At 39.9% G+C, this 26,943-nt stretch overlaps 2 long non-coding RNA genes across 2 annotated transcripts in view; one reads left to right on the top strand and one right to left on the bottom strand.

Annotated features, from left to right (window-relative positions):
- Window positions 1-26,943, bottom strand: part of LOC146396001 (uncharacterized) — an 881,025-nt gene that overhangs the window by 241,976 nt on the left and 612,106 nt on the right. The gene's annotated exons all lie outside the window — the stretch shown is intronic.
- Window positions 1-26,943, top strand: part of LOC110256983 (uncharacterized) — a 218,842-nt gene that overhangs the window by 152,191 nt on the left and 39,708 nt on the right. Inside the window, exon 5 of the long non-coding RNA XR_014829811.1 lies at window positions 1,367-1,510. This is a non-coding gene — a long non-coding RNA (uncharacterized LOC110256983). The remainder of the gene's footprint in view (window positions 1-1,366; window positions 1,511-26,943) is intronic.

Here is a 26,943-nt window from a genome sequence, read left to right as displayed (position 1 = left end):
AGCTCAGGACTTGAAGCCTCTAGGGCTGATTAGCATCCTTGGGCAAATTAAGATTTCTTAGGCCCCTTGGGGAAGCTGTGAAGGGGAAGGGGTGCAGTCACCTGAGCGCTCATGGCTTCGGAAAAATGATGACATTGAGGACTGCGTTTTTTATTTCCAAAGAATGTTTGCTTTGGAAATTTCTGTGCGTGAAAATTGATGAAAATTCACAGTGGTCCCAAGTATCATGTAAAACAAAACACTCTTTTGGGTGTAGTGAGGCTCCAAGTTACTGCTGTTTGCCATTATTTGGTATGGCTTGCTCTCTGAAGGTAGAGCTTGTTTGTTTGGGGGATTGAACATTCGGTTTTTCTCACATAGTTTTTGCAGTCCTGCTTGCCTGGAGCTATCATTAGTTTCAGTTCATGGACCAGGAAGGAGCTTCTCCAGGGATGAGCACTGAAATCACCAAACATGAAGCTATAACATCTCGAACAGCACAGTCCAGCAATGGATGGACAGATGAGGGAATAAAGGCTCTGGGAAGCTGAGGGGCTACATCATAGTTTCCTGCCTTGTGCAGGACAGATGGGTCTGGAACCAATGTCTCTAGACTCCTAGTCCAGTGTTCTTCCCCAGTCCCACTTGCACTTATTAGAGAGTTAGGGAAATAATCAAAGTTCTCCAAAGTCCTATCTTTTTGTTTAAAACCCACTTAGATTCTAAAAATGCTTGGGTTCTCTAGTGAATTAGGGATTTCCTGGCACAGGTAGTCTGTCCCAAGGGACAGGAAGGTCTCACCTTGACCAAGGGCTCTTATTTAGACTTGGACATTATTTACAAGTGAGTTATCTTATATCCAGTCATTGTAATTGTGTGTGTGTGCTTGGCACATTAATTTCTTTTTTCTTTTTTTCTTTGTAAACAGAGTTTTACACAAATATAAAGTTATGCACCTTCAAAGCTATCACTCCAATAAAGACACTATTCAATTAAACAAAATATCTTCAAAAATTTATAACAATGTATAAATACAGTCACAAAATGTTGATTGTCTCCTGCATCAAACAGGGAAACATCTTCGGTGTCATCATTACTGTCCTGCTGCAACATGGCAGCACCGCCTAATTTCTTAACTCTAAACATTTAAATGTCCTCAATCTTATAACTGTCTTGGCAAAATATATTTTTACTTTAATAAAACAGGAGCCTGGACAATTGAAAGCCATAAAGGCCTTATGATCTTTGAGAGATGTTTGGAGTGAAGCCATGTGTAGGTACAGAGTTGACACTGAATAAACATTGGTTGAACTGAGACTTGATCAGGGAATTAAGCTTCTACTTGATTGCTTTGCTGTTTTTGTTTGTTTGTTTGTTTGTTTTTAAGTCCTGGTGAAAATCAGCAAAGTACAGCAGCAAGATGGTATGAAGACATGGACTGACTTTACTTATGAGTTCTGTGGCCTTCAGCCAGTCATTTATGCTTCTGGAGCCTCACTTGCTTCTCAGTGAAGCAGGGTTACAACTTCAGGTAAGATGTTTGTGAAAAGTCTTAAAATGAGAGACACTGTTCAAATATGAGGCATATTGTTTTTTGTTACTGTTGTAGTAGTTTTGTTATTATATGATTTCAACTGTAGGTGATGTCCAGTTCAGTGGCCCACATTCTAGTCAGTTAGGTTGTTGCAGGCTAGATGAGAAAAGGTGCCAAGCTTGATTATGGGAAAGTGTGTTTGGCCCATACATAATATGGTGATCTGAGAAGCTGATATCCAGCAGGGCACCATCAGATCCAGGATATCTTATCAACTGATAGGATACTTTCTTTGTGTAACTTCCCCCCACCAGCCTGTTGGGGAAGCCATTCAGTAGCTTTAGATCTGTCCCGAGGAAATGAGCAGGGTTGAGCTGTATCTGACCACCAGCACACTCCTCTGGTCTCTAGAATATCCTGCAGAGCTTCTTCATCTCCTGAGGTCCACATGGCTGTGGGAAGGTGGCCAAGAGGGCAAACACTGTTCTGGAGCAGGCGCAGGGACTTCCCTGTCTTCTGAACATGCATGACATTGATAGTCGGAAATCTTCAGCCTTAGTTGTCTTTTTTGGGGGAATAAAGTCTCAAAAACATAAAAATGGGGGAACATTTGTTTCAGACATAAACTGCTCCCACAAACGGTTACCCATTTTCTTCTTCAAGCTCTACCTTTGTCATTTTTCTTTCTTCTTTCTTTCTTTCTTTCTTTCTTTCTTTTTTTAAAGAAGAAACCTCTAGTTTTAAATTCTGATCTAGGCATAAAATTCATTTTTGCATCATGGTTAAATTCAGTACAAACTATAAAAATGTTAACACTGGAGTTTCAACAGAAATATAGTAAGACCTCTTAGAAAAATTATTTAAAGAAACAACAGCAAGTCATTTACTGCTATGAGGTTAATACATAAACAAAAAAAATTCACACATTTTACTGAACTTATCAGTAAATAATTTCAGCCATAATACTTACCATAAAATTAAAGTTTGAAAGTTGTGTGTGGCTCCATAGCAATTACAATTTGCAAAGAAAATACTAAGCCAAATCTTTTTTATCTAATAGGAACAATGCTAGCTTTAAAATGATTGGTTGAAGTTTGCACACCAATTGTGAACGCAGCAGGTGTATCATAGCTTAAATTCAAGTGGAAGATGGTAAAAACAAAATGATTTTAACTTTCAATTGCACACAGATTAAGGGCAAACAAAATTTGTTATTATTTTAAAAAATATTATTCTTATATTAAAAACATTAAATGAATGATACCTTTGTCATTTTTCTAATGTTACTCTCACTGATTACGTTGGGGAGAAATTCTTAGTAGAGGCCTGGCAAGTAAACTGCACATGTAAAGGTTCAGAGGTCATTAAGTTCCCTGGAAGTCCGAGTGGCTGAGGGAATCATTCTGTGAAGCATGGAGGCAGAAGCGGTCAGGGGCCAAATACACTGGCCTTGTACACCAATGAAAGGAAAGGAGCTTGCTGTTGTCCCTTTAGGCAGTAGGGAGCCACAGAAGTGTGTTCAGAGGGAAATGACAAGATCAGGCTCACATTTGATGCCTATGCTCCTTCTCTGTACCTTTGCTTGAAGGCCCACAGAGCTCCTGGGGCTCTGCTCATGGGAACCAGAGAAATGAAGTCTAAAGGCATATGTTCCAGAAGAATAGATTAGTAGGGTAGAAGGGCAAGTGATTTCCTCAAAAGGGAGAAGTAATAAAGAGGTAGATTATTTTTGACTTTATGGCAGCAGAGAAGATTAAATACTTTGAAGTCAGAAGAAGGTCCTAGTTATCAGGGTCCAGTGTGAGGGACCATGCCCAGAAGTCTTCCTGGAGCCTGTCCACGGTCACACACAGCTCCCACCAACTGGGGCCTGCACACTGTGAGACCAAGTTCAATTCCTGTCAACTATGACCAGATCCATCTCCAGCCTGCCTGTGCTTCTCTTAGTCTAGAAGGAACTAAACATAGCGAGCTAGCCTTACATCACAGCAAAGCTGGCCCCCAAAGCAAAGGAGCCTATACTAAGACTGTATAGTTACCTCAGAGGGTTGTTGAATGATCCAGGCTTTCCCTGCATTGTAGATAAACATTCTTGGTCTCTCAAGACAAACACAGCTTTTGGCATTGAAAACAGCTTTCTAGTGTGTTTTTGTTCTTTTTTTTTTTCTTTTTTAGGGTAACACCTGAGGCATATGGAAGTTTCTGGGGCTAAGGGTAAAACTAGAGCTGTAGCTGCTGACCTACGCCGCAGCCACAGCAGTGCTAGATCAAAGCCATGTCAGACGTACACCACAGCTCATGGCAACACTGGATCCTTAACCCACTGAGTGAGGCCAGGGACCAAACCCACATCCTCATGGATACTAGTTGGGTTTATTACTGCGGAGCCACAAAGGGAGCTTCTAGATTTCTAGTTTACATGTGGGCATGTTAGTTCTATAACAAACCTGTGTCATGGAGGAGATCCATCCTAAAAATCTCCATGTGAACAGTCTGTGTGTAATTAGAGGTATAAACCACACAGACACACAGGCACCACACACACACAAATGGATTAATTTGAACTAATCTTTGATGCACTTATTTAGTATAATTAGGATATTTTAGCAAACAAAATTGTGATGGAATGAACACCTTAATCTATAAATTGGAGAGGAAGTGGGTGGGGCCAGAGAACTTGGAATGCTTTCATAATTTTGCCTGGGTATGGCCCAGTCTCTTCTTTTATCCTGAGAACCAGTTGGGAAGCTTTCCTTTTGGAAAGCACTACTTGAACTGTGTACGTGTGTCATTCTACCTCCCTGACTGATTTTAGCGCAGGATGCAGGGACTGCTTTTGTTACATGCAATTCGTGATAAAACAGAGAAGTATGTATTCTGCAGGGGCAACTTGGGTTGGGTGATAGATTTTCATTATTATCTTGAGAAATATTCTTCTTCTTTTTCATTGCTTCAAAGAGCGGTAGTAGGACCCAAAGTGAGAGTTGCAGGTAGACAAGGAACTTCTCCCACCTCAGGGGGTATCCACTGACAAGAAAGTGACTTGCCTTTTGGGCAAATCAGCTAATGCTTTGGCATAATAGGCAGGCATCTGTGAGGGATGCAGAGAAGGGCATTCTGATATTGCTGATATTGATGGAGGATAAGCTTAGAAGAACTCTAAGTTCTCTTTACTTGAAGGGCACTGTACTCTGGAGAGAGGGAGAGGAAAAAAGGGAGGAGAAGGTGGAGGGAAAGAATTATTTCCTTTCCTAATTGTAAATATGCCAACTGAAGCTTAGAAAGGTTATTATTTCAACTAAAATGTGAAGCCTTATTTAATTTCCTTCTTATTTGTTCTCTCTTTGTCCCATTTGCTGTTGCTACTTCTTCTTTTACTTTTCTTTCTCATTTTTAAAAGAAACTGGTACATGGAAATTTTTCCCAGTTTAGTATGCCATTGGAGAAAAATCGAGAGTTTATTTTATCTGGAGATTTTAGAAATGCCGACTCTGATAGAAACAATGAGAGTGTGCCAAGGAACAGAATTGTAAAATGTGCAGTTACATGGGTATTTTAAATCTGATGGTTTTGAGGGGTGATTTGATTAGGTAATTACCCTTGTAAAGGAGTAACTTAATCTGTGAGACACTCCTGCAGTAGAAAATTCATACTGTCCTGGTTTAAATAATTTCTTCACAAATTGCACTTAAAAATAATTGGAAATTTTTAAAAAGCAAATCTAATTTTTCAATAAAAAATCAACTTAAAAAATTCCTCCCTGGTGGTCCAGTATTATTAAATATTCTTCTCGATTTTTTTATCTTGCTTTATTGGAAGGCGAAAAACAATTATCTGTAAACGTAATTTTTAATGCATGGTAATAAAAATAAATGGCATAGTTCTGCTGCAGTTCACCTAAATCTTCTTCCCTGGTGGTCTAGTGGTATTAAATAATCAGTACCACATGTATTCATCATTTGCTGACAGCCAAAGAAAAACTTTGGCATTTTATTGTCTAAAGAAACAGGCGTGATGCTACTTAGGCTTCTGGGGCGACATTGCTGATGGTGTGTGAAGAAACCCTCATTTTCCTTGCTGGTGGGGTTGTGCATTTTGTTAATTTACATGGCAATTAGTATAGAACCAGAGACAGGCACTCTTTACAAGGTTGATTTGAGTTCCTCTTGCAGGTTGCCCTAAGAGTTTTTAAGCTTTTTCTTCTGCATTAACTGGGGCAATGAAAATATATTATATATTGTTAACTGTGTGTTGGGTGGGAAACTGTTGCAATTGGGTAGCTCCAAAAAATGGTCACTGAATAAGTGCTGTTTTCTTTGCAATTGTATTGAAAGTGAATTATTAGCAATCTCAGGAAAACATCTCAACTTGGGTTCCTTGTGTCTACTTCCTTCATTTGGATGAGGCTGAATTTGTTACTACTATGCATGGGGCAAATTTTAAACTTGAAGGTTGATACATGTTTCTGCTATGTGTATTAGAAACCATGTCTTGTTTCCTCTTGTGAAAAAAGGCAGACTTATAAAAGCTTAAGTAAGAAAGTTAAGTCAATGCCCTTGCTGGGATACATAATAAATACAGTGATTATCGGAAGTGCCAGAAGATGCATTGGTTGTCTGGAGTACACAGATGTGATCTGTATGTCAGGTTCTAGGTGGTCAGTGAAAGATAAAGTGATCTCATTTGCATACATATTTATTTATATGTACTTACTGCAAAAGCAATAAAGCCACTTCCCCCCTAGAAATATATGCCTTATATAATTGAAGTGATTGGTAAAAAAGTAGAGGCATGATGGTTATTTATGTTGATATGATCATTAATGAGGTGATTTTTATCCCCCGATGCATGAGCAGAGAAAAAATGGAGGCCTCACACCAGTTGTTAGTTTCTGATATGGAGGTACCATTTTATAGAAATAAACTCTCAGACAGGGTTGGATTCAAATCCTACTACCCTTCTTCATTAGCTGTGTCACATCAAGCAACTTAAACTGCCTGGGCCTTAATTTCTTCATTTATAAAATGGGGGATAAGAACATGTACCTTATCAGGCACTACAAGGATTGTATGATATGTTGGCACACACTAAGTGTTCAGTCTTCGCTATCTTAAAAAAAGACATGGAGTGAAGTACTACTTTTCATGTTTTGGGGGAATTTATTGCTTTGCCTTTTTTATTTATTTATTTTTATTAAAGTACAGTTGATTTACAATGTTGTGCCAATTTCCACTATACAGCAAAGTGACTCAATCATACATATATAGTCTTTTTTGGAAATTAAAAAAAAATCTTCTCCAAAATTAATCTAGTCTTGGATCATTCCATAAAAATCAGATTTTTTCTTTTGTCTTTATAGGGCCGTACCCTCGGCATATGGAGGTTCCAAGGCTAGAGGTCTAATCAGAGCTGTTGCTGCCACCCTACACCACAGCCAGAGCGACGCCAGATCCGAGCCGCGTCTGCAACCTATACCACAGCTCACGGCAACGCCGGATCCTTAACCCACTGAGCAAGGCCAGAGATTGAACCTGAAACCTCATGGTTCCTAGTCGGATTCATTTCCACTGCACCAAGACAGGAACTCCCAGGTCTTTTTTTAAAAGGGAGATAGTAACCTTGTAAATTCATAAACTTATATGAATCAGGAAAATCAAATCAAAAAGAGCAACACTTCTCGAGCTCATCTTACTTAGAAGTTCCTCAAACTGTCTTCAGAGCTACCTTGTTTTGACCTTAAGCTCTGCAAAGAGCAATGTATAGAAATCCAGTGTTCTCTCAAATGTCCAGAGCTTACCATGCTTCCAAGAATCTAAGTACAAAATACTCCTTAGGTTCTTATGAGAGGCAACTTTGATTTCACAATTTCAAGAAGGTGTGGTAACTCAAGGCAAAGTTGCAAAATGGACTTCACTTTACCAGGGTCTCAACACTTTACCCCTCCATGAAGGGGGTGAGGCATTCTTCCTGAGAAACCCAACTACTTGAGTTGTAGACATTTTCCTCCTCAAAGAGTTTCTCCCACACCAGCAAAATAAAACGACTAATTTAAACTCTGATAAAAATCTTCAGTTCATAATGGAAAACATGTGTGCTGGGTTTGAGTGGAGTTGCTGCTGCCAAGCTGTGTGTGGCAGGAGTGAATCTTCACTGAGCTCCAATGCATTCCTGATTTTATGGCAAAACTCTCCATTGGAGTCCTTATTAATAGGTTTTATGTCAGTGGCTTTTTAGTGGTCGACTGCAGAGTAAAAACTGTTTTGTTAAAGATGTGAGAGGCAGTGTTCAAGCTCTGGAGGAGAGGAAATAGGTTTTAATTTTGTGGTGTTTTGATTTTAAATATTTGTTGGTATGGCTTTGCCTTTAAATTGCTCCAGTTGATACTAGCAGCATCCCTGGACTTGTGGGGGAAACTCCCTCACAGTGTAGCAATTACTGATTTATGTTCCAGTGATAAGAATGTGTTTTATTGTGGTCATAATATTTGTTCAGTTTAACTACTATGTACTGTAAGGTATCATAAAAACTTCTCCTCTGATCAAATGTTACGGGACAAAGTATCATAAGCTGCTCTTGATCCATGCACTCTCCTGTTGTGGTATCTGTAGGCATACTGCCATAGAGAGGAGAGATTGTATTCCTGAGAGTAAATTTCTGTGTCCTCTTTATCCCTATTTTAAAGTCAGCTGACAATATTGGTTGTTTAAGCATATCTGATGCTTTCTTGTCTTCTTTTGGACTCTCTTTCAAGACTATTGTCTATCCCTTTATAAAAAAAGTTTAGAAAAACTCATTTCTCATGGTTACATCTCAACTTCTCATCCGTCTTTCCACAGGCAGTCCCGTGGGAAGTTGTGAATCCCACTGAGTTTTGCTGTCACTATTTGAACTTGGCTTAAGATAATGTATATTCTATATAAGTAAAGAGAAGGGAAAACCGAAAAGACCCCTCTTATCTTTTATTGCGATCTTTTATTATCAGGTGCCATGGAGAATCTCAACTAAGTAGGCAGGGCTGTTTGCCTGATGCTAGATCACTACCCAAGTAGGGAAAGGACTTCTCTTCTGTCCGCTATACTACCACTGTCAGAGTAATATCCTTTGGTTCGTATTCTCCAGCAGTTCTCTATAGCCTTTGGAATCAAGTCTATACACTTTTAGTGATCCAGCTCCTGTTTATGTCTTCAAGCTCATCTCTAGGGCTGCCCCACCTTACCTCACCATCTCTTCTATCCACCACTCTATTCTCCATTCATAGGGAACTACTTGAATTCTCCAATGGATTCACCATGCCATTCTCTTAAAACCTCACATTTTCTGGGAAACCTTTCATACTGCCCCAGTGGTGAGGGAACATACTGCATACTGCGGTGGACTCACTGTAAGTACGTTCTGCACGTTGATCCTGTCCATGTCAGTGTGAAGTCAAAAAATGATTTGTATGCCTATGTACCTTTCCTGATAGAATGAAAAGAATCACATTTTCTACACATGCTCTAGTCCCTATTCCACCTAGGACTGAGCTGAGGCCAGTTCATTTTCCAGCTGAACCTGCTGACAGAATCCCAGGATTGAGGGAGGAGAGTAGAAACTATTTTTATGGTGTAGTTGTTGGGTATTCCTTTGTCCCTTTTCTCCTGCACAATGTGATGACTGTGTGCTGGGTAATGGAAAATTCCTCCACAGTTCAGGCCTAGATAAAAGGAGAAGCACAGATGCAGATGAGGATGAGACATGATCAAAGGGTGGCATTCCTTCTGGGCAATAATTTATATTTATCTTTTAAGACTGTGTATGTATTTATGTTCACAAAGAAGAGTTTACAAATTTGATCCATCTGTAGATTTTAAATGACATTTTTGTTAAAATGCCAACAATTCATTAAAGTTTAAAATTAATTATTGAAGCTCCAATAACTTAATTCATAATCATTAAGCTTAATGCCATGAAGGTATCATGAAATGGAGTAGGGAGATAGGTTGAAGCAGGGTAGCATGATGGGAAAGCAGAGGGCTCTGGGCACCTGCTGTGTGGCCTTAAGCAAGTTACTTGGCTTCTCTGTGGCTCAATTTTCTCATCTGTGGAGATGGGAAATGATAAACATATCCACCTCACAGAGTTGTTATGGGGAATAAATGCATTAATTCATGTAATGTGCTTACATCAATGCCTGCCATTTAACTAATATTTACTGAGCACTTTCTATATTTTAGTCACTTTTTAAAAAAAAATAACAGCTGCTTGTCTTTAAATACTTCTGAAGAAATTTTGACCATGTCTGTTTACGTGCCTTTCTCCCCACTAGACTCTGAGTTCGTTTAGCCATCTTTGTATCCTTACCACTTGCCATGCAGGGGACATCCATAATTATTTCTTGAATGAGTTAATGAGCAAATGGTAGTGAACTAGTGCTTCTTCCTGTTCTCTCCTTCATCATGGAAGAATGAAAAAGGAGTGTGAATTCTGCCACGGTGTATGATTACTCTCTCGGGGTTGTCTGACCATAGCAATTAAGAATTCACAAAGATGATTAATCTTACACAGCTGTGCTAGTAAAATAACTTTGATAGGCTCATTGAACGGGGATTTCCCTAAAGGGTCATAGAAGCCATCTTCCTGCTTTTGGGCAGGTGCTTCTAATATAATGTGGAACTGTTAGCTGTGTACTATTTCTAATAAATCTCCAAGAGAGAGAATTCCTTCTCTTCCTTTGTGCTAATATATAATAATTTAGTGGCCTATATCTCTTAGATAGGAATGTCAGTGGGTAGTTTTAAAGGCATTAAAGATTTAGGTGAAGTACAATGAAAATGGATGTCAGACTTTGGAATGAATTCTCATTCAAGTAGATGTCTTTCCTACTTTAGAGATTATTTGAAAACAAAGCTGGATAAATATCAGTCCTGTATTGTTTAACTGGAATCCTATCTAGAAGAGGTCCATTGATACACCAATTGATGTTCCCTCATCTGGTCTCTGTTGAGTGCTTTCTCTGTGCTAGATACAATGCTCAGAGCTGGGCTATTGTTGTGTGGACTGTGCACATGGTCCTTGCCACTTTGGAGCTTATATTTTAATGGTAAAACTATACTTTGACCAAGTACTTAAAAGGGCACTGTATATTTTAAAGAAGGTCTTGGTCAAGGGAATCTTTCTGAGAGAATGACCTTTAAACAATAGAAAAGGGGAGAGGTTCACTCAGGGATGGAGAAGTAGGCAGGGTCAGATCATGCCATGGCACATGCGGTGGCTTTGGAGTGTGCCCGCTTAGCTAACTGAACCTTTTTTCCCAGAAATCCCTTCCTTGTATGGTCCTGGATTAGTTAGGCCACAGGAGACATTTTGCAGGAGATTGGAAAGTGGGAGTGAAGCACTAGCCATAATTTTCATGCACTAAAGCTTGGCGCAGGGTTTCATGTACTGTGGCAGATTGTGCATGCTGTGTCAGATCCACTAGCTCACCTCAGTGGTGTGGAGCAGCACTTGGGTCTACTACTTCTCAAGCTCCCACCAGATCTTCTACTTCAGCTTTTTCATGCACTGGGCCGTGAGAGGGAAGCTCCATGGCCAAAGTTGAAATTGGAGGTGGTGAGAAAAAGACATGAGTTCCAATTCATCCTCATGGATTCCAGTTCATCTTGGTGGGTTTCAGTGTGTCCTTGCTCTCATCTACATCTACCTGGTTTTCTGCTCACCAGCCTGGTTGATCTGTGATAACTTCAGGCTCATAACTAGACACAAGGCAATGGACTCCCACAATTGTGTAAGGTCTACTCCTTTTCATATATCATTTCTTTAATTCGGTGGTTCTTGTCTGACCAAACCCTGACTGATACACCATTAAAAGCATTTTGGTGTTCATTCTAGGAGCAATGGAAGCCATAGAAGTGTTCTTAGCTGGAGAGGAATGTGATCAGAATTTTCTCCCATTCTGTCTGCAGTATGGAGAATGACTCAGAGTGGTGGGTGGTTAGGACAAAAGCAGATAATGAGGAGATCTGTGGGCAGAAAATATGATACTAACCAATAACCATATTTCTTTTCCCTTCCTGGCTCAGTGTTAGATTGCTTCTCCAGCCTTTTCACGATTCAGTGAGGCCACATGGCTGGGCCCTGGCCAGTGAAATGAGGGTGGATGTGATGCTTACCACACCCATGCTTGGCAACCTTCCATGTGCCCTCTCTTCTCTTATCTGCTGGCCAAAAGCAGTGGAACCAGTAGGGGACTCAAAAGTCCTAGAAAATTGTGGCACCTTAGGATAGAAAGTGCCTGGGTCTTTGGATGACTATTTGTAATAGGAGCCCCAGTACCAATTCTCACTGAACTCTGCTGAGTAGAGAAACTAATTTTTATTGTATTGAATCATCTAGATTTTAAGCTTATTTGTTATAGTAGTAAGCATTCCTTAATCTGAGTAATATAAGGTGTGGATAATAGATAATGATGCAATAAAGTACTGACAGTGGGAACAGAGATATTTAGAAGGTAAGACCAGTTAGTTCTTGGTGGTTGATTAGATGGGATGGTGGTAGAGAAGGGCAAGTTAATAATGAGGTAAGAATAGGTCCTGAATTTCTAGTTTGGACAACAGGATGAATACTAGTGCCACTGACTAAGATAATGAATACTGGAGAAAAAGCAGATTTTTGAAAAGGAGTAAGAGTTCAGCTTTGTATATGGGGAGTTTGAGATGCCCTTGAATTCTCTAGGCAGAGGTGTTTTTGTTTCTTTCTCTTCACCTTTTTTCCCCCTTTTTGGGCATGCCTGTGGCATGTGGAAGTTCCCAGGCCAGGGATCAAACCCATGTCACAGCAGTGACAATAATGCTGGATCCTTAACCCACTGTGCCACCAGGGAACTCCGTCTTTCTCTTCATTCGTATAGCTTGTATCTATATAACATTTTGTGTTATAATTTTTTCTTTCTACATCTTAAAACCGCTCCAAGATTACTTTTTACAGTCTCATCTCTGTTAATTCATAATTTTTAGGTATAGGGTCTGCTCTGCAAAGGAAGAAAGTGGTCATCATTGACCTTGCTAGATTGTCTGCCTCATCTTTGTCCATACGTGCGCCTCCTAATGGAAGACAAAAGGCAAGGCAAGATTAACATCCTCAGGGACATCTTTTAGTTTGGGTTTTCATGGATTGTGATCAACAAGAGGTTCCTAACTGGCCTCTAGAGTAAAAATGATTTTGGTCTCCACCATCCAACCAATCCTTCATGTCTTGGAGGATATTGATAATTAAAATGGACAATAGTGATTTTCCATCTCCTCTGACAGTGGATATTGGCTGCTGGAAGTGATGTTAATCCTCATGACCAAATAGGAAGTTACTGATATCAATTTTCACGAGTCACCTACAAAGTTTGAATGCAAACCAGCACCTGCATGTTGGAGACATAGTATCCCATCACTAATCTCTTGATCCATAATCTTCATTTCTTCTGCTTGCTTCACCTTCCTTCCTCTGGAAGACAATTCAGATTGGTTTAAAGTGTGCTTATTTGTTCACTCATTCATTTAACCAGCATTTGTTCCTGTTATGTTCCAGCCAGTGAACGGAGTACTGGGGATGCAAAACCTGACAAATTGCAGTTCTTATGTTTCAGTTTATATGTTAGTGAAATTATAGGCAAATTACTAGGCAGTTTTAATTCAGAGTGGTAAGTGCTGTGGGAACACATGTGAAGGAAACCTATCCCAATCATAAAGAATCAGGAAGGCTCACAGAGGACCAACAGAATAAGAAGATGAACGGGTTGGGAGGGGAGGGAAGCAAGAGAGGATTCTGCAGAGCTGTTTACAGAGGACTCTATTCCAAGGGGACTGGGAAATAGGGGAAGTCTTCTGCTTGTTCTTCCTCTGAGGTTTGTTTGGGATGTGATTTTTTTTTTCCCAATATTTTGAGTCTAAATTTGTTTCTGGCTCTCTCTCTGTGTGCCTATCTCCCTACCTCTTACTTTTTTTTTTTTTTTTTCTTTTTATGGCCACACTTGCAGCATATGGTCATTCCCAGGCTAGGGGTTGAATCAGAACTGCAGCTGCCGGCCCATGCCACAGCAAAAGCAATGCCAGATCCTAGCCACATCTGCGACCTACACCATAGCTTGCAGCAATGCCTGATCCTTAACCCATTGAGCGAGGTCGGAGATTGAACCCACATCCTCACAGACACTATTGTTGGGTTTTTAACTCGCTGAGCTGCAACGGGAACTCCTCTCCTTACCTCTCTTTACATGTTTCCTCCCTAATGTCCTGAGACCACAGAAAAAGATGAATTAGCTAGGATAAGATGCTGGGACTGATTCAAACATGCTTCTATTCTTCTTCAAGTGCCTGATTATGATTTAAAAACACAGGGGGAGTGGCTATATTTTTTAGGCACCAACATACAGGGAAAAATGTGCTTGAAAAAATGATAGCTTAAAAAAACCTGGCTTCTGAGGTATGTATGTAGCTGTGATTGGCAAGAACAGGACAAGAATTTTTGTGCCAATGTAGGACAAAGCTGATGTAACCTGGAATAGACAATATATGAAACTTCCCTGGGATTTCCAGTGAATGCTCAGGTGATTCAAATGCAGAAGTCCACAGAGTCCAATTTTAAGAAACAGTGCTCTAAAAGCATCAGCTTAAAATGAGACGTTTAATTTCTTTCTTTCTTTCTTTTTTTTTCCTGTGGCTCTGTGGAATTGTTTTCAATTTTTTGGCTCTTCTTGAAGACATTTCCACGTGATGACATAGGGAGAGCACATTTGCAAATCACATTCAGGGTGGTGAGAGATAATGAAATTGAAGTGTCAGCAGTTTGCAAAAGGAAGGCTTTTTTTCCCCCTCCCAAGCTCTGTTATTACCTTATTCAATTTGCACTTTATTTTGAAGCACATGTATAGAAATAAGCAAATTATTAATTCAAGCTTGTCTTCAATTTTGTGCTTGGCCTGCAAACCTCTAACATCTCTCCCAGTTCCCCAGGCAGACTCCTGAACACTTGGTGATAGGCTGAGGCAGGCATATTCATTATTCAATATGAGCTGCAAGCAATTTGATATTTCATGTGAGCATGTGGCAGAGCTGAGAGAGAAGGGGAAAGTGTCATTCAGGGGAATATGGTCTAGGCTACTACCATTTTCATGTTTAGCTGAAGGCTTAACATTAGCTGTGCTCACAGGTTCCAAGGATAAAGACAATTCCGTTGAGAATCCTGGTTACAGCCAGGTATTTTGTCTGTGACATGTCCTATTTCTCTGCACAGAAGAACACTTCTTGAGCCAGGCCATATGCTCAGCATCACAGGGGCTTTGTATGGAGCACTGGGAATAATGAGATCCTGAATAGCATAGGATAGAGTCCCTGGAAAGCGACCACACTTGGGGAGGGGGTGGGAGTGCTCATGGTCCTCAGCTTCTGGGCTCTGGAAACATTTCTACATGGTGTCTGCTTCGTCTGTCAGCAGCTCCATCCCACTGGTGGGCACCCACATTGTTTGAAAGAGCCCTGGACCTTATGCCCAATTATAAGAGAAAGGTGCCCCACAGTCTTCCATCCTCACACATCTAAAAAAGTGTCTTCTGCTGTGTATTTGCAGGTTGCCGCTAGGCTTTAGAATTATGGAATTTTAGCATGAAAAGGTCGTTAAGAGTTCATTTGTTTTAATATCCCCACTTTTACTATTTGGAAACTTGGGGGTTGGAGAAGTTAGGTGATTTGAGCAGGGACACAGAGCTAGTTAGACACAGCCCGGTATGAGTTCCTAGATATCTGAGTGTTCTTTTTACTAAGATAGCAAAAACCCTGGAACAAATCAAGAGCTCAGTTTATGTGTGCTAACATGAAAGTTTTTTGTAAACTATAATATTTGCTCCAAATGTTCAATCCAAGACATATTCATTTTCAGAACCTTTACCATCAGACATCAACAAGGGGGCTGACAGATGCCTTCTTGGCTAACTGAAAGAGCATGCCTGCAGCTTTTGAAGTTCTGGAAGCTGAACGCATGTCCCTTCCAACCCCAGTGCTTTCTTGGTATTTTGTGGATGAATGGCTCAGGTCTTCCATGGCTGATCTGTTAACTGAATAATATCAGGGGTCACTTTGGGATGAGAACAGTCTGTGTGTTTAGGGTAAACAATGTGAATGCATTGTTATTGAGTTATGAGGGAAAATAAAAAATTCCTCATCCCAGCCATTCTAAATGGTTTCCTTAAGCAGCAGACCTGTGGCTGAGGGTCTAGGTTGCTCCTCTGCCTCATTTTGCTTGTGGTACACTAAAACGCATAGTTAATTGGCAGGCAAGGACACTCAGAGGACAGACAGTGAGGCTAAAGAGTACAGGACACAATGGTGTTTTAGCTGAACTGCTAGGGCAGATTAACACAATGCTCTACTAGGGTCAAAAGTGAAATCAGAAACATGAAGACTTAAAAATCTACTTTCCTTGGAGCAACCTTAAGGAGCTTCTGAACTCCCATTCTGTATCAGCTTTAGCTCTCAGTTTTCACACACATGGGTGCACTTGCGTGCACACACACACACACACACACACACACACACGCTCATACAGACATCCACACAGATACTCATATTCACTCATGCACACAGTTGTGTTTATTGTCATCCTCCAGGTACAGTTCTAAAGCAGTGGTTTTCCCAGTGTGACCCAAGGAACCCTGGGGGTCCTGAGATTCCTTGAGGGATTCTGTAAAATCAGACTATTTTCATTATACCATTTAAATATTATCTGCCTTTCTCATTCTCATCCTTTCATGGTGTATAGTGTTTTCCAGAATATAGACAGTAGATTAAATGTAGGAGCAGATATGGGAATCTGTCAATTTTCTCTTAAGCCAGACATTAAAGGGATTTGCAAAGATATAAAACAATGTCATTATTCTTGGTAAATTTCATTTTATTCTGCAAAATGTTGTCTTTTTACATAGAAGTATGTTATTTATGTTATTAAGTATGTTATTTATTATTTTTAAGTGAATCAACAAACACTTTACACACAGTTTTAATTTTAAATATGGAGTTCTGCATAATTTTAAAAGTGTAGAGGAGGTCTGAGGCCAAATGTTTAAGAATTGCTTCTCAAAAGTGATGAGATGGTCTCTCTCTCTCTGTCTCTTTCAAACAGATGCTGTAGCATATATCAAATGAGGGTTTCTCCTTTCAAAACAGTCACTTTGAAATTCTATATTCCTAGTTTAGTGACGTCATTTGCTCAGTGCACTTTTAAATCTCCCTTTTTGGAGCTTTCTTGCTGGACAATTTTCGAGCTTCCCAGAAAACACAGTTTTATGATTTCATCTTGAAACCTTATTTTTGATCCATAATACTTCATCTCAGTTGATAACCTACATTGCTAATCAAACTAGGCTTCAAATGACTTTGGACTCTTGGCAACAATAAAATCCATTACTCAAGGGACTGACATCTGCAACCAATAATGTTGTATCAAAAGGATATACCTGAGTTCAGAATGTAGCTCCTCAAAAGGAGCTACAAAAATGTTTTGATAATAGCAGTATCATGGGAATTATATAGCTTTCAAGTATTCTACTTTGAGGGAGATGCCTTTTGTTTAAGTCCTGGCATATTTGTTAAAACTCGATCTCATTATTTTATTGTTTAATTTCACAAAGCTAAAAAATGCAGGACCTACACAGAGTTTGTATTTTCTTTTCTTTTTCCTTCCTTCCTCCTTCCTTTCCTTCCTCCCTTCCTTCCTTCCTTCCTTTCTTTCTGTCTGTCTTTCTTTCTGTCTTTTTAGGGCTGCACCTGTGGTTTACGGAGGTCCCAGGCTAGGGGTTGAATTGGAGCTGTAGCTGCCAGCCACAGCCACAGTCACAGTAACGCAGGATCCGAGCCTCATCTGTGACCTACACCACAGCTCATGGCAATGCCGGATCCTTAACCACCGAGCAAGACCAGGGATCAAAGCTGCATCCTCATGGATGCTAGTCAGATTTGTTTCAAATCTGAGCCTCAACTGGAACTGAGCCTCAACTGGAACTCCAAGAGTTTGTATTTTCACGCTGAGTGCACATTTCTATACTAAAACAAAATCTTTTGAGTTGTCAAATACCTTTCTAGTTGAGTAACAACTTTATCTTGTTCTCAGTGCTTTGAGATAATCTTCAAAAACAGATAAGCACAAGTGAATATCCCACCCCACTGATGTCTCTTTGACCCTCCATGGGACAGGACATACTATGTTTTCTGTGCTCATGGGGACCTGCCTGGTGATTATATTTTTGAACAATTTGTACACTTTCTAGGAAAGAAAAAAATGGTAGTGTGCTTTGCACATCTTTTGGGAAAGAAAAATCTCAGCGTTTCTTGTTAGAATCATCTTTCCACTGGATTCTGGAACATCTTTTGCAGGTGAATTACCCAAGGCATTTTTAGTGGTGTCCATAACAAGACTGAGGGGTTAATGGAATCATTACTCTGAACAATGGAGGATTACCTATTCTGTCTTCTAGAGGGAGACACAGGGTATTGATCCAGTTATGCTGTGAAGCTGTTTGCTTTGTTTATCAATGAATTTTTAAAAATTTATTAGGGTATAGTTGATTTATAGTGTTATGTCCATTTCTACTGTACAGCATAGTGGCAACATCATATATTCTTTTTTACACTCTTTATACATAAAGACTATATATATACATTCCTTTTCTCATACTATCTTCCATCAGTTTCTCTTCTAAGAGATTGTATATAGTTCCCTGTGCTGTACAGTAGGACCTCATTCCTTATCCATTCTAAAGTTTATAGTTTGCATCTACCAACCCCAAATTACCCATCCATTCCTCAGTGCATTTTAAACAGAAAACATCTTGAAAATGCAGAGGCTGGTAAATTATCAGGAGCAGAGGCATTTTTCAGAAGCATCAGGGATAGGCAGGCTTTTAAGTTTGTGCTGTAGGAGCCTACACCTGCATCACTGAATTATCTAATGTTAGTGCTTTTTAAAAAAAAATTGGAAACTACCTAGGTTTGTAGATTATAAACTGCTTCTCTCATCCATTTACCCACTTCACTTTTCCACTTCTTCCACTGAAATCTCTGCCACATTTGATTTACTTAGAGGTACCTGTGTATATAATGTGTTCAGTGAACATCCCTGAAAACAAAGGAGGAACAACTTAACACATCTTTCAGTGTTTGTTTTCTTGAAAACATTATGTACATTAGGAAAATTTTTTTGTGTCTATATATTATTATATATTTTACATTCTTGTGTATGATTATATTTTATGACTTCCTAATGAGATGCAGAAGCTCAGGTCAAGTACTGTGTTTATACCCAAAGTTATACCCAAAGTTGAGGTTCAAACAGAGTCTGTTTGGCTCCAAAGCATAAACTCTTTGCAGTACATCACACTATTTTTTTCTCCCTTCAACAAAATAGTCAGTTAAGATTTTCTTTCTTTTTTTTTTTTTTTTTTTTTTTTTTTTTTGCCTTTTTTAAGCCTGCTCCAGCGGCACCCCTGCAGCATATGGAAGTTCTCAGGCTTGGGGTCTAATCGGAGCTGTAGCTGCCGGCCTACACCAGAGCCACAGCAATGCCAGATCTGAGCTGTGTCTGCTATCTACACCACAGCTCAAGGCAATGCCAGATCTTTAACCCACTGAGCAAGGCCAGGGATCGAACCCACAACCTCATGGTTCCTAGTCAGATTCATTAACCACAGAGCCACGAAGGGAACTCCAAGAAATTTTTGTTTTTCTTTTCTTTCATTTTTAAAAGTTTTACTGAAGTATAGTTGATTTACAAAGCTGAGATAATTCTGCTGTACAACAAAGTGATTCAGCTATCCATATACACAGTCCGCTCTTTCTCAGATTCTTTTCCCATATAGATTATCACAGAATACTGGGTAGAGTTCCCTGTGCTATACAGCAGGTCCCCGTTGACCATCCATTCCACATACAATGGTGCGTATGTGCCAAACCCAAACCCCCAATTCATCCCTCCCCCTACCTGTCCCCTTTAGTAACTGTAAGTTTGCTTTCAAAGTCTGTGAGTCTGTTTTTGTTTTATAAATGAGTTCATTTGTATCATTTCTTTAAAGTCTACAAATAAGTGATATCATATGATGTTTGTCTTTCTCTGATTTACTTCACCTAGTGTGATAATCTCTAGGCCCATCCATGTTGCTGAAATGGCATTATTTCATTCTTTTTATGGGTGAGTAATACTCCATTGTATATATGTACCTGATTGCCTCCATGCTTTGTCATTGTAAATAGTGCTGCAGTGAACATTGGGGTGCATGTATCTTTTTGAATTATGTTTTCTTTGGTTGTTTTTCCTTTTAAGTGAACTAGTTTAAGCATTATTCTGAAAAATATGTCTCATTGAAATGCCATGGTGTGTTATATTTCAGTATTGTACAGAATAGCATCGCCATCCTAAGATCCTCAGAATGAACAGGACAACTATTCATCCTGTCCTCCTGCCCTCTAGCCCCTGGCAACCACTTACTTTTTTTTTTTTAACTGCCTCCATAGTTTTGCCTTTTCCAGAATGTTATATAGTTGGAATCATACAATATGTAGCCTTCTCAAACTGGCTTCTCCACTTATTAATATGCATTTAAGGTTTCTCCATATCTTTTCATGGCTTAATAGCCCATTTCTTTTTTATCACTGAATAATATTCTCCTGTATGGAGACACCACAGTTTATTTACCTGTTCATCTACTGTAGGTCATCTTGGTTGCTTCCAATTGTTGGCAATCATGAATAAAGCTACTGTAGCATTTGTGTGTAGGTTTTTACGTAAACATTGGTTTTCAACTCATTCAGGTAAATATCTAGGAATTGACTACTGAATCATATAGTACGATTGTATTGAGCTTTATAAGAAACTACCAAAAGATCAGTGTTTTTTTAGCTTGGAACTTCAGAGTAACTGAGAAAAATTGAGCTGGCAGTGCTCTGTGTCTGCTTCTAAAGCTTAGAGAAGTTGTTATTTTTAGGAACTTTATGTATTGAGATTCTGAGTAGTATTGCATTAACAAAAGGATTCTGCAGCTAAAAAAAAAAAAATTTGAAAGCTTTTGAAAACCTAATGTGTCATTACAAAGGCCCTTTTTTCCCACCTTCTCCTCTAGTCTTAATCTTGACTGGGTGTACAATAGGTGAGCTGCATTGTAAGAGGGGTAATTAGTAGGACTTTTGAATATTGCACTGTAGTCAGCGACATGCTGATCACACTAGTGAGAAGGCAGACAAACCTCTCCTAGGGAAAGATAACATTACAGTCTGACAACAATGAAATGATTTTCCTAACAATAACATATGGGAGTGCACTGCAGCAGAACATAACTCCCTGGGGGCTTACAAATATGCAGTTATTTGTCTAGATAAGTACACACACCACCCACTCGTGTACACTCCACTGATGACTGCTATGCACAGCCTTAATTGACTCTTTTATGTTGCTACAGAGACTGTGTCTTAGTAGTTGGGGGTGTAGCCTTAGGATAGGTTTGAATCCTAATTTCACCACTAACTTCCTGTCTGACCTTGGATAATAATTTATCCTCTTTAAGCCTCAGTTTCTCTGTCCATAAAATGTAATGGTAGTATCTACCTTGTAGGATTGTTGTGTGGACATAATGAGAAGATGTCTGCAAAGCCTAGTTTCTAGCACATAATAAGTTCTCAGTAAATGCTTAACATACAGAAAACTACCTTTCTTTTTAAATTCCTGCCTTTTGGTCATATTTCCCTAAATGAAATTCCAAAGGTAAGATTAGGTAGGGTGGTGTATGATAGTTTTCATGTTATCCCACTCAAGATTGGCAGCTGGCTTTATTTAATCCCGATCCTCCAACCTCTTTTCTTTTCTAGTTCAGTCTCTCCCAGATTTCATTTCCATTCCTGACTCCAGGCAGACGGTTTTAAGGAATCCAAGAACTGCTCATTGATCTGGTTTAGTTGGTTTTTGTATCTGGTCTCACTCCGAGCCTGCTAGTTCAACTCTTCTGTGGCTGAGAGGCCTTGGCCTGTGTACCTCTTCCTGAATTGTATTAGAAGAGTTTCCCTTTGCCACCAGTGTCTTATTTCTTGCCTTTGAACTCAAGTTTTCCCCACAGCTGAGTCATCATAAACCTGTGCGTGTGTGTGCATACAGACACAGACACACAGACACAGACACACAGACCCCTTTAATGCCTTTCATTTGGCTGTAAGCTAATCACTTGCTATGTCCTGCCCCAGGATGTAATAGTTTTTTGTGCCTTTTATCCTGGTTTGGACATGCCTTCAGCTTCACCTTCCAAGGTAGTCATCTCTTGTAGCCCAGCTCTTTCTTTGACTTTCAGACTTTGATGTATCTTGCAATCTGTTAGCTGGATGTTGGCTCTGACTCTTTCCCAGTCTGATCTACCTCCTGTGGTCAGAGGCCTGGATGTGTTACTAGAGCCTGAGCTAATGACCATATACCCCAGTGTTACCAAGAGGCATACCCTATAGATCTTTTTTTTGGCCCCCCTTTTCAGCCACACCCTTGGCTTATGGAAGTTCCTGGGCCAGGGATTGAATCTGAGCTGTATCTGAGACCTACACCGCAGCTGTGGCAATGCTGGATCCTTGACCCACTGCGCCACAGCTAGGATTCTGTAGATCTTATAAATTGGTCAGAAAGGTAAATTGTGATGTAAGGAGTGAATTATTCAGGACTTTGGCAGGAAACAGATGGCATATTCAAATGAGTGATTGAGGAGAGATGAACAAATGGACAGTTTACAAATGTGTAGGTAGAGTTTGGGAAAAGCAACAAAGCATAATGTATACCTGCTGGGTTAACCCCAGTAGAGAGCTATTGCACCACTAGGCCTGATGGAGCAGGGGGAATAAGTGATTTCTAGAACCCAGAGAGAGAGACGAATGGACACTGCGAGGACAGGGTTCCTTGGCAGGTACTGGGACCTTCAGCCAAAGCATGCAGCCAGCCCAAAGCCTCCATGCTGGGAGGCAGTCAATAAAATACATATCTTTATCTCATTCTCTTCCTTCCCTCTGCTGATATTCCCAGTGGCTGAACTCACCTGGATGCCTGAGAGTAAGGGAGCCCATTGATTCAGTTCCCAGAGGTTACCAAGAATAGTGAGAAGTACAGAAAGTAGAATCTGAAGAGGCAAACAGAAGCAAGGGGTCCCCAACTGTGCATGATATCTGGCCATGTATGCCTATGTTCTCTAGGAATACTGAGGGTAATTATGTTGCTGTTAGTATTAAGAACATTCTGTACCTTTTCAGTAACTAATGGTTTATACTGACTATCTATGACAGCTAACCACCATTCAGCCAGAATTATATGATATTGCAGATCTAGGCCTTTAGTAATAATAACAATATTGTTTTGACTCTAAACTTTTTGTGGTAGGTCAAAGGCAATAACATGATGATTCTTTGAGGATGGGAAGAGATCTATTATTTTATTTATGATTATTAAATAAATTTCATGAGCTAAGTCATCCAGGACTCCAAAAAAGCTGATTTCAACTTCCATAATTCATAATTTTATGCTCTTCTAAAAGTGTAAAATCTCTATTCAAGTATGTACTACTTGAAAAAAATGCAAATGGGTCCAAAAAAAATCTAGGTTTTCAACATAGTAAATGAGGGGGTTATTCACACCAATAAATGTTCCTTGCTTCTCATGGTTCCTTTTTTTTTCTGTCTTTTCTCTTTTTAGGGCCATACCCGCAGCATATGGAGGTTCCCAGCCTAGGGGTCTAACTGGACCCCTAGGCCTGCACCAGAGCCACAGCAACACCAGATCTGCGCTGCATCTGCAACCTACACCACAGCTCACGGCAATGCCAGATCCACTGAGCAAGGCCAGGGATTGAACCTGCAACCTCATGGTTCCTAGTTGGATTCGTTTCCACTGTGCCACGATGGGAACTCTTGTTCCTTGCTTCTCAAAGTGATTAAGTATGTGTTCCATTGAGTAGCAGAATCAGTAATTTAGACGAGATCAGGTGTGTTCAGGGTGGTATGGCCGTAGACAGAATCACAGTAATTTAACCTGAAATATGACTTGATTTATCAGAATGTAATTTTCAAGGATACATCTTTGAGTAAAGAAAGGTAGACTGATACTAATAATGTCTAAGAATGAATATTATTTAGGATTAGCAATAACTTCATAGGCTATGTGGTTGGAAAGGTCCTGGAAGATACATGGTACATCTACTCAGCTAATAGCTGGACCCCTTCTTCTGTACCCCTCAAAACATCATCCAAGTTATGCTTGACATTATTTCCTCACAAGTAACAGTTATCATGGTTCAGATAAACATGGTCTTAATTTATCATAGTAATACAGTTAATTACACTGTAATTGTCTCTTGAGATAGAACTTTACTAGTTTATGAAAATAATCAGATTTGAACTTCAAAAATCCTCATTTGCATCAAATAGTTTTAATTGGGGGATGACAGGATAGAGGACTGGCTGAACTGAGATGAAACTCATGAAAGAGACTTTGAGAGATGAAGGACCTTACATCTCACTTTGGATAGGTAATGACCTTGATGCCCATTTGTAGAAGCTGACTCCCCCCACCCCCAACCCTCCGCCACAAGTGGTAAGAATATGCCCAGGGTCATGGAGTTGGTGAGTAGGAACTTGAATTCAGAGCACCCACCACTAGGTCAGGGTTCCTTAGATGAACTTCCCTAGGGCAGGATGTGTGAGGACAGAGGTTTCCCCCAGCTGGGGTGGGAGTGTGCTTAGAGTGTCCTAGTCCTTGGTATTGCTATGAAGCTTCCACTTCATAAAGGGAAGCTGGAGTCAATCATTGCTCAATGTTGGTCTGATATTGAAACATATTAGCTTGGGTTTAGAGATGGCCAGGATTCATCCTCAATTCTAGAGAAGGAAAAGAAAGAACTTTTATGTGCACCTATAAATCCTGCCTTTTACAATAGCCTAATGGAATGAAGTTAAAAATAGCCAGTGCCATTTTCTTACTGGATACAATTAGCTGATCAAATGTGTCAATTCAGTAGATTCAGCTGATTGAATTGGAGCAAGCATCCTGTTTAGCAAAACATAAACATAGTGACAATATAACTAATTTGTTTCCTCCATTTTGTACATAATATTATGGCTTCCACCTTTTCTAGTAATTAATTCCCTTGAACTCCTATTCTAACTTGCTGAAGGCAGGCCCAGTTTTGGAGAAGGAGCTTATGTGGTAATTCCCAGCAACCAGGCTGTTGATGGTCCCTGGCCTGGCTGCCTTAAAACTGCTGGGACAGATTGCCAGGCTGCCCGCTGGAGATTCCAGCCCTGTGGAATAGACTGATATTTTTTTAACAAGCTCCCCAAATAATTCTGAAACTTCTCCAGGTTTGGGGGCTAATGATCAAAGATTATGTTTTCAGGGACTTGAAATTCCGAATATAATTTTCTCCCCAGCCTTTAAGAATCCTCTGAAAAAAAAATGTAAAATGTTCTGGCAAAGTTAATACTTGAGGCCTTTCATCTTTAGGGGAGAGTTGTGGGGCTGGAGGGTGGGGCAGCAGAGAGACAGTGGGGTAGGAGGAGGTAGAAGGTGGTGGCAGGGAGGCCTGAGGAATGAGGGCTGAGGGGAGAATCTTGGCCCATTTGACAGATGTGCCTAGGGCCAGCTCTGGATGAGTGAACACAGCTTGTAACCTTTGCTATCCTACTTCCTTTGAGATGAAGATGATAATTGTAAGTGGGGTAGAGGGTTGTTAGCTTTCAAGAATTTATATAGTATTATGATTTTTATCCTCTTCTTAACCTAAGAAACAGAATGAAATTGAATGGTTAGGTAAACCAGCAAGTCCCAGTACTGAACACAGTCTTTGAGAGCTTTTATTAGAATTTATTAGCTGTGAAAATATTCAACTTCACCGTGAGGAGGTCACTTTTGCAATATGATAGTGGAAAGTTGAATGTTCTGCTTAGTGAGTATCATATTTTTCTTAACATTAAAGAAAGTAAACACACAGTAATTGAACATATTCTACAGTCCTAAAGGAAATATGGTGTTCTCGTGGTGAGAAAAGTGGAGTGTTGATGAAATCATGAAGTTCCTCAGAGATGGGCCCCGAGTGCTGGGCTCCAGGCTGAGGCTGCAGAGATGGACCAGGTACCAGCACTGCCTCTTCCCAGGTGTGAGGCCAGCAGCCACAGTGCCCAACAGTGAGCAGCTTCGTTAATTGGAAAAATTAATATAAATTATTATTTTTAAAAAGTTACTGATATTTTTGCTCAATAATTGGAAAGAAAAAGTCATCATTTTCTCAAGTATTGAGCAATTTTTAGGTTATCTGAGATTTCTCCCCAAGCTTAAGGCATTTGCTTCTCCTTGAATTGTGCCTTGTCTCTTTTTCTTAAGACTATGACACGTTAAACTGTGATTTACTTATCTCTGTAATTAGATGTAGTGATTAGAATCCCCTTTATCTTACTCTGCAGTTTTCCTTTATGGAGAATTATGAAAGAATAATAGGTAAAAAGTTCAGAATGGGGGAAAGAATAAACAGAATGCTGAATGGTAAAAGGAGACAGAATGCTGAATGGATAATAAAATATTTAGTGCTTTTCAATTAACTGTTCTCACGATTAGTACACTAGTATATTATATCATAAAAATCATGTCTATTAATTTTTTGCAGCCATTATCTTGACTGTGATTTACTCCCCTCAAATCATTAACAATGCCATTAAAAAGGTGGATGGAGATGAACGGCCTGGAGAGAGTTCAGGGACGTAATAGGATTATTGTTCAGGGTCACAGAGAGATTGAAGACCAGTGGATGGAGGGCAGGGGATTTGAGAGTGTGGTGCTTGGTGAGAGGAGAAAATAGAAGAGGAAGGCACAGAGCCCCAGGGTTTGAGAAACAAGTTGGTCACTTGGTGCTAGAGTCGGGGGAGAGTACCTTAGATGAGACTATGCTACTTTAATCCTGGAAGATGCCAGTTGTGGAAAGCCAGTGACTTAGAGAGATGGGTTTTCCTCCTGGTGGAATTTCGTTTGCATAAGGAGAAGATAAATATGTGTATGTGTAAGAGTCCCTAGGGTCCTATTGGAGGCAATGAAGCATTCCTGTTCCAGGTTATGCTGGCGGCTTGAGGGCAGCATTGCCATCCAGCTAAAGAAAGGGCTGTGACTCTTCATAAATAGTTCTCTTCTTGGGAAAGTGAGATAAGCTGTATCACCAGAAAAGTGTTAATCAAGTAGACCAGAGAAAGCTGAGCTCTGTAGAGTGGTACTGCATCCTCCGGGAAATCCTCTTCCTTTGTGTAATTTACCTGTTTGGGTGTCTATCTTCAAGTGATCATGTAATCAATATTCAGTTCATCAATCTATTATTGATTCTGCATCATTAGGGTCTTGAAATATCTTTTGGCTGTACTTAAAGA

The sequence above is a fragment of the Sus scrofa genome, chromosome 15, assembly GCF_054392235.1.
Source record: "Sus scrofa isolate SSC_HxYL_T2T_F1_AM1 chromosome 15, Sscrofa_HxYL_maternal_Yorkshire_Landrace_v2.0, whole genome shotgun sequence".
In the NCBI taxonomy this organism is placed as follows: Eukaryota; Metazoa; Chordata; class Mammalia; order Artiodactyla; family Suidae; genus Sus; species Sus scrofa.
The sequence above is the reverse complement of the archived record's forward strand: the minus strand, read 5'-3'. Positions and strand labels throughout refer to the sequence as shown.